The sequence below is a fragment of the Gossypium raimondii genome, chromosome 1 (assembly GCF_025698545.1).
Source record: "Gossypium raimondii isolate GPD5lz chromosome 1, ASM2569854v1, whole genome shotgun sequence".
Lineage (NCBI taxonomy): Eukaryota > Viridiplantae > Streptophyta > Magnoliopsida > Malvales > Malvaceae > Gossypium > Gossypium raimondii.
In genome coordinates this window covers 33,117,226-33,126,789 of record NC_068565.1, presented here as the reverse complement: position 1 = coordinate 33,126,789, position 9,564 = coordinate 33,117,226, and positions in this window count along the sequence as shown.

Sequence of the window (9,564 nt, the reverse complement as noted above, 5' to 3'; positions counted from 1 at the left end):
GACATAGCACTATAACTTTAACAGAACTGTTACTTCTCCATTAACATAGTCTTTTCTCATAAGTACCTTTGGTATCACAACCTCTCTTCAGGCAAACTCAAACTTGCTTTCAGAATTTGCTAGGGCGGATTCATTATATCAATTATCATCTCTTGACGACTTCATTACGATATCGACGCATCAACAGGAATCAGAACATGCTTTCATAATCATTAATCTTTCTTTTCATCTCAATCGATATATGTATTACACAAACATACACAGTATCATATTATCTTATTCCTTTCAATACATAACATATCATATAACACATACAGAGACATATTAACTTACTCTCTCATAACCTTCCTTGGGTTGAACCTCAGATTTCACTTATCAGAATAGATCTTTTCATATCATTTCATTTCGAACACCTACGTGTTCTTATGAGTACAAGGCTCTTTACCATAGTTAACAACTAACATGTCCTACCAAAACCTAACACTCACGCTAACTAGTTAGTAACTAACATACCCTACCAGTGGCCACCAAACTGGTTAACAACTAATATGTTCTTCCAGTGGCCCATATCCCCATCTAGTTAGCAACTAGCATGTCTTACCAGTGGTCTCAAATATCTGTAATTCTAGTTTGCAGTTAACATGCACTACCAATAGCTTATCTGAATATCGAGTTCATACCCCTAAGGAAGTCATTTTTGTTTCATGCTATGATCATGCACACATACGGACACATAGACAATTATACATAACAGATTTCCAGAGTTCAAAGTTCATGTTCTCATTTGGACTCTATCTATGACATCTATACTTTAATGTTACACAAGACAGAATACAACATAAAGAAGAATCAAATTGTCTGGATACTCATAGATGATCTCAAGGAAGTTAGCTATTCTATCTCTATTGTTGCATGCACAACTCTTTTTTTTCTAATCGATCAAGTTTTGCCTTTTCTCCAACAACGAACTCTTAACATGATTTTATCACTACTGTTGCATGCACAACTCTTTTTTTTTAATCAATAAATTTTTTCTTCTTCTCCAACACTGAACTGTTAACATGATTTTAGAGTATAACAGAGTAAAAGAAAAAAGAAGGAAAAACCCTCGCTACAAAGGTTTTCACCGATATTTATATCTCACAGCTTTTACACTCAGGGTTAACATGTGGCTAACATGCAATCGTGGCCAACATAATCATTACAGGTCATAGTACATAAAAAGTTAATCATAAAACTTTTGTACATTTCTAATTGGATCTCAGCTAAAACTTAACTAGAGTTGAAAAGAAATCACACGTGCATAAAGAGACAATATTCAGATCCATAATTCCACAATCTTTTACGAGCGTACATAATAGAAGATGTCAACACACAGACTTTCTAAAAGAAACACTAATTGGCGAGTTCCTCACCACAACCACGCTAGACCATAAAAACTAATTAAAATTCACCAAAAAATAGATGATAACAGAATTATAAATCATACAATCTGCCACTCATGGTGCACAACTTATACAAATACTACACTGGCGTATACAACATAAACCAGTCTTACCTTGACATAAATCTTAACTAACTTTCAGCCTATACAAACCATCAACAAGACTACGCCGGGTGTGGTATTACATAACGTATTTATCCCAAAGAGATTAAGGGTTTCCTATGAGGGTAATACACTTATGAAAAGGTCATTAGATGAGCACAGATTGAGTAGCTTTTGTAATGGTATGTAATTAGGGAGAGCTCTGTCACGATACTATAGTTGAATGACTTTGTGACTAAATGAGTTTATAATTAATAGGAAAAAAGATTAAACTTAAGTATAAATCATTTGAGCTCTAATTATATATGTTCAATCAGTCCCTCTACTAGCTCGATGAAACTAGAAATGAATTGCTTAAAGAATCAAATGAATAAAAATGGATGGAAATGATAAAGTTAGTAAAATGAGTCACACTAAAAATGAATGTGTTTTCTCACTAAGTATAGAAACGACTTGAGAATTAATTTAAGTTTTCAAATTATTATTTAATTAAATATTGGAAGTTTGAAAATAGAATTAAATTAATTAGTCATTGTGAATCATTAAATACTGAAAATTAAATATATTTTCTCTGATTCTTTTATGGTAAAGTTTTCATGACTTTAATGTATTAGAATTGGATTGAGAAAATTATTTAATTTGAAAATTAATTTTCTAATTAAATTAATCTATAAATAATATTTATTTTATGAAATAGAAAAGCATGTATTGGGTTGGATTACATTATAAAGTGATAGGTTAAAAGCTCAGGAAGCACATATAATTGGACCGAATACAAGAGAGGTCTAATATGCCCTCATATTATATATGAATGGCAACAATTTAACTAGGGAGTGTGCCCCCTCTTAAACTAGAAGACTAGTTTTTCTATTAAATAAGTATTATTTGCGTTATACTAGTTCGACCAAGATGCTCATATCTCTTCCTATAAATAGATGGCACTGCTAGATCTATTAACAACAAGCCATACAAGTTTTCAATATTGTTATTCTGCCAGAAAATAGTGAGAACTAATTTTCTAAGTATAAATTATATTTTCTGGGAATAACAAATTTGTCAATTTCTACTAAGAAAGAATTGTTTTCCTATGGAAAGTAATAAATTTTTTTGGTTCTGTGTTTGATTTGTGATTTTTCGAGTCCACACTCAAAGCAATTTGTGGTAAAAGAATAGTGCAAAAAGCCATTCGGTTGAAAGCAGGGAACGTCTAAGATCCGTCTCACACAAAGCACATGTATTTTTAGTAAAAAGTTTATGGCTATAAATATCACAAATCGGCTCGATTTTCAAGATTCTATTTTTTGGTTGTGACAAAAAATCTTTTTTTTTAAACCGGGTTTTTCTAATAGTTAATAATTAGAGTTTGGAGTGTTTGGCCGTAATAGTTCCTTCATGTGTAGTTTCTAAACTTGTTCAGGCATGTCGAGCAATAAGCAATTGGAAATCCTCTTAATCCCTTGATGGTCCATACCAATAAACATGACATTAAGTGCTTTTGAATTTGCATTGGCCAACTTACCTTTATTAGTTATTTAGCTGATTCTGACTTGGGAGTTTTAGCACCATTGGCATTGATAGTAGGAAGCCCTCGACTCCTTAACATTTCTTTTTAAGCTCTCTCATCCAGTGACTTAATAAATGCCCTTATCTCGACATTTCAATAAGCGTAGTTGGAGCTATTAGGCATAAGATGCCTTAAGATTGAGGTTCTTTCCACTTATTAAGTAATCCATTGATAGGATATTTAATTGGTATGTCAGATGTCTAGCTCTAATATCAATTGAAAGTTCTAGATTGCTTGTCAAATGTTAGTTAATTTGCAACTAGATGAACAATTGAAAGAGGAAAAAGTAGAGATGGATACAAGAATTGGTTATTTAGTTCAAAAACCTTCTTACATTTGCAGGGTCATGCCTAGAGAGTGGTCCACAATGTATCAACAATACAAGACATAAGTTCAATTTACTCACCATGTTGTTGTAACACCCTAAACCCGGTCGAGTAGGTTCGACCCAAATTTGGCGAACTACATTAGACATCGCAGTGACTCTCCATTAACTCCCAACCTAACCTCCAACACACCACTTACTTACAACTTATTTTATGATAAGTTATAGCATAGCAGCAAAATAATATCATACATCGAATATAAAACATACGAGTTTGTCAAACAAATAGATGAAGGGTTCGCATGTAAGACATAAACAGGGTACTTAAGGTACACTCTTTCAAAAAAATAATTACAAGTACATAGAAGTTATTATTAAGGTTCGTACCACAACTTAGTTTTGCATACATCATACATCATAAGTTCGACTAACAAAATAACATATAAGTTTGATGTACAACAAAAAGCATGAGTTCACATAAAAACACATAGGTTCGCAAAATAACAACAGTTCGCATGCCTTCTATGTTCGCACTTTAAAACAAAGCATCATAGGTTCATATACAAATGGGCTTCACAACATAAGGGATATTCATGCATGGGTTTTTAGACTTAGGGTTTGCTAAGTAGAAAGGTTAACACTTCTAAGGGTTCGCATGCATATAGGGGTCGGGAAAAATAATTCTACACAATAACACTGGCACATATATGATATTAATACATATTTTAGCAAATTTGAAAGAAAACAACATGGTACGCATGCATAGAAAAATAAAAAAACATCAAACTTTTATTCATGCTGATAAGAAATTAGTAACAAAGGTTTTACTTCATGATTTGCAAAATATTAAAAAAATAAATTTAAAATTTTAGGGAAATTGTCCCAATAATAGGATCAAAGAAATCTAAACCCACATAAATAAAACCCTATCGCTTATTTCCTAGGTTCGTTGATATCTATTTAGGGATCAGCCTCGCCAAGTCACTTACCTCGCCACTGCCTTCTGCGACCTACTTACCTGCAAAGTAATAGAGGAGTGGATGAGTTCATTGTAAACTCAGTGAATAATCAAGAATTGTTAGCGTATGCTCAAAATTACAGAGTTTCAAATGGAAAGAAGACTTAATCTGGAAAATTGTATTGCATGCTAGGTTCGCTGTAAAGGCACGAGACCCAGTTCGTTGAACTTGCGTTTCATAAAATCATATAAGTTTAAAAATAGTTTCACATATACTTACTTAAAATCATACTTAAAAACATGAAACAGGCTCACATACTTGTCTTATCAGAATGACTGAGATTCATAAATATGTTCTTGCCCTTGTCTTAACTTGCTTGTCTTATCTGTTGGATAAGCAATCTCCTTATAATGCCTCAAAATGACTCAAAGAGTCCTTAACATGTCCCATAACTATAGCATAAGCTAAACACTCTCCTGTACGTCAACATGTCCCATTGAATGGAGCATAGCTTGAAATTCCCTTATCTCTCCACATGTCTTGGGGCATCAACACCCAATTCATAGAACTTATTGGTGAGAACTCACAACCCTTTGGTATACCAATATATCCATCATAAAAGCTTGCAAATGAGCTCTCACAGAAACTTATCACATAGAGCTCGCATATAGAGCTCCTAAAAACATAACTTATAAAACAATAGTTGTAAAACATGCTTGAAAACATAGCTTGCATAGGAGCATGTGTAAAAAATATATTTAAAACATAGCTTAAAAACATATCCTTAAAACTGAGAATTAGAACTTTGAAAACAAAGTTTTATAGGAAAAGCTTACTCTTGGAACTTTAGTTTTAAAACAAAGTTCTTGGAAAACATAACAGTTCGAACAAGTTATGAACCTTGAGCATTCATACTGAAAAACATAATAGTTAGCACACTTATGGCAATTCTTAACCACTCATCGATAACACTAAGAATTTAAATGAGTTTTGCTTTGCCTTTATACTTGCTGGTAGATGGTCTGGCTGGTTTACAACATATATAAACACACACATATTACTTAAATAGATAAATTTTACGAAATTCACACATGCAAGCGAACCTACCTTTCTAGACAATCAACCCTAACAGGACAAAGACTTACCTTGGTTGGTAAAAGCTTGGTTCAGAACAGACACTTGACAATATAGTATTGATAAGAGAATTTTCATGGAATTAGGGTTGTATTTATAGGCATTAAGTAACTTAGTGATCCTAAGATACCCTACTTGACTTAGGAACCGTATTCGGTTTAGAAGAAGGTTATTTGTATGAAAAGTATTCCTAGATACGCAATATATGTATTTCCTAATCTGAGTCTAACTCAACTTTTACTAATGAACCCTAGTTTGCAACTCAACTAGCGAACCTCAGCTCGCCAAACAGAATGGTGAACCCCAGCTTGCCAAATAGACTGGAGAACTCAAATTTCAATGAATTTGGCAAACCCCCTTACCATAATTTTTGGCGCATATTACTTCGATGAATTTCGAGCAAACTCCTTACTACAACGCTTTTGATGAACTTGTTATCAATTCTTCTGACGGGCATCAATTTGCCAAAACACTGGCAAACCCTTGTTGAACTTCTTTTGGCGAGCTCCTAGTTCATCGAAATGTTGGCGAACCCTTACTTGCTAGGTCAAAGCTTCTAGACCCGTTCCCAGGGTGTTAGAGTTGTAACCTCACTCCTATAGATCAACTAAGATCATTCTCCCCATTGAGGCTTTCCCCTTGATGACTCTTCTAGCCATACTAAATTCAGTTTCGTTGGTGTTATGCGAGGAATGAAAAGGACTTCCCTTGATAATTTCCCTCTTTTAATATTTCCACATATGTAAGGATTCTTGCAAACTCTTCTTCAAATCTGTTTAATTTTGTTCTTTATGTTAATGAATAAAATATTGAAGGTGTCCCTAATGATTTTAATATTGACATTATAGTTGCTTCTAATTTAACTAATATTTGCTAACCTTGATAGAAACAAAACAATTCTTGTGGTCAAGCTAGAACCTGAAGATGTCCTAACTCCTACGAACTTTAGTTATCATGGCTCATCTCAATAATTTCCAAGTGGTGGTGGCTTTAGCCCAAACCAATATTATGACTCTAATGCCTCTTAAGATCAATATGAATCAAAGGGAAGACATATTTTAGATTCTTCTAAATAGGATGTTGATATTCCATAATTTTATATGGTAAATCGAGTTCTTTTTTACACTTAAAGAGCTTGAAATTAAGCGTTTTTATGTTTTATTTGACTATTTTTAATATTTGTTAAATTTCCATTTCGGTAGTCAAATTATGTATTTGAAGTGTGCTTATGACCAATTAGGCAAAATCTTACCTTTTTTAGCTCTAACGATCATTTGTAGTGTGTGCAGGAGTTGACTTAAGAGAAAATATAAAAGAACGTTGAGGTTGCCATGGATGTCACGACCTCACATCTGTGACGTCATGAAATTGAAGCTGATCACCCACCTATGAGTGAATTTTGAGCAACAACAATATTGTAGATTGATTGTGGCCAAAGTCATGACACCAAGGGTTGGAATTCGCGATACCAATTGTTTAAGTCACGACAACATACTGATAAAGTCGCAACATCGAAGATAGTCACCGAGCTTGAAGGAATTTAACCATTATGAAGCAAAGTTGCGAAACTAAGAGCTAAAGTAGTATAAATGCTAAATTTTGAAAAGGTTTTTTTAGTAATAGGAGGCTATAATGGTTGTGTGAATCAAGGGCATATGTAACAGCCTGGTTTAGACCCTAGACGGAATAATGGTTTCAAAACCACAAATTTGAGGTTGTAAAATTATTTTAATATTATTTTTGGTATTTACAACATATTATTTGAGATGTGTGAAATTTTCGTGAAGTAATTTTACTGTTTGAATGTCTAAATTGATAAAAGGACTTAATCGCGTAAAATGTAAAAGTGGCATGCTATTTGTTAAAGTGCTATATTGTTATGGCTTTTATAATGTGGGGTCCTTAAAGTGAAATTTGGCCATTTAATATTATCATGGATGGTAGTGGACAACCATTATATGGTTTTCATATTATTATTTTAAGGTTAATATGGTAATTGTGTAATAAAATGTAATTAAATAAAACAAAACTTAAAATGGCCATTATTATCATCTTTTTGGCTAATTCCTAAGTAGAAAAGAAGCCATGGATGAAGCCTTTAAGTTCGGCACCTAGGGAGCTTGATTTGGGTATGTGTTTTGCTCGATTTTTTATAATTTTTATGTTTTTGAGATCGTTTCTTCGATTACGAGTTAGCCTATGTGTTAATTTTTAGATTTGATAATGAATTTGAGATTTGCCATTTTTGCTTCCCTCTTGGCCTTTCTGACTTGTGTAGTTGTTTTTCTTTTCAATGATGTAGGGACATCCATCTTCTCTTTTCGACGTTTATTCCAGTCTTGGATCTGCTTCCTCTGAAGCTTAATATATTACGTGTATATCGAGTCCCCAATTAGACTTTTGGTCGGCTTCATGAACTACTCGGTTGTTGTCATTGGAACTCTCGCTTCTTGCATAGTGTCGTCAATAGGTGAGGGAAGAAGACCCTAACTTTCTGACCACTAATACAATGTTTCATGTTCTTGTATATCCATGTCCCGATATAAAAAATTTTTTGCACAATTGCATATAACAACACGACTCAAAAAGTATTGATGTTAGATAGATTAAAAGTAGACGCAATTTGAGTACACATAAATTGCATCCATATTTTTGTTATAGGAAACATAATTGCTTGATTAAAGAGCGTTGGGACATTAGTGTCTGGTCAGTGCTTCCATTCACCCATGCCTTTGGTTAAATAATTTACTATATTATCCATATATATGTCCTTAAAGTATGTTAAATCAATATTTTAAAAAAACCTAAATCATAGTATGGAGCATTATAAAATTCGCAAATTGCTCTAGGGGTGAGAAGCACCGCTTTTCCCCTAACTGTTATGTGTTCCCAAAAGTCATCATAACCTCCTCTAGATTCTTGATCTTTAAAGTAGGCATAAAATTCTTGTATTATAGCAATAACAACAGGGTCTTTTGGGTTTATGAAAAAACATTCCCACCTATGGTATTTTACTAATGCCCAAATTTCCTTGTAGTTTTAGAAAAAAACTTTTCCACGTTCGAGTTTGGAAAGTTTGAGGGGTTAACATTCGTCGGTGCCTCTTATTCAGTAGTTCGTCTAGATTTCCTAGGTGGCATAGTTCAGTCTTTACCCTTGCCAATGCTCGTGGTTGCACCATTTTGTTCGTATTCTACCTACAAAATCAAATCGAAAGAAATGAAGAAAACAAAAGAAACCTAGAAATAAAAGGAGAAATAAAAGAGAATGTGTAAGAGGCTTGAAAGCTAAGGAGAGTGAACTTTATGATTTGAGAGGTTGTACTTGTTTAAAAGTTAAAAGGGGTTATTTTAACTTATATAATAGTGTAAAATTAGGGTTAAAATCGGGAAATGTTGGGTTTTAGGCTACTAGGTTGCGTCACGGGTTAGGTTCAAATTGCAGATTTTAGTAGCAATGTCGTGACACATGGGTTCCATGTCACAACATGATTGGTAGTCCACTTATGTCGTAAAATTGGGGTTCAATGTCATAACACACTTTGAAAGTTTCAAATTTTTTCCACCATCTTCGATGTTGCGACACATGGGTCTCCATGTCATGGCACCGAATTGAATTTCGAGTTTTTCAAACCCTGTTGTCGGTGTTGTGACACGGGGCTTCCGTGTTGTGACATTGACTCTATTTTCGACCATATTTCCTATTTTTCAAAGTGTTCGACACATACATATCCCGTTTTCTAACTACCTAGATTCTAATAATCCCTAATCTATTCTATATTCTACTAACCGTCTAGGATAAATAAAAATAAAAAGAGAAAAACAAAAATTTAAATCAAAGAATAGAAGTTGTTTAAAAATCGGGACAATTCGTTTTGCCACCATAGAAGAACTTCCAGCTACTTCTCGATACTTTTATTCGACGTTTGTTCCACTGTTAGTATATGTAAACAAACCTCTTCAGTCGATTCCATTGATATTGTCTTATTTTCGATCAACATGGCAACCACATTATGAGCCTTTTGGTACCAAATCCA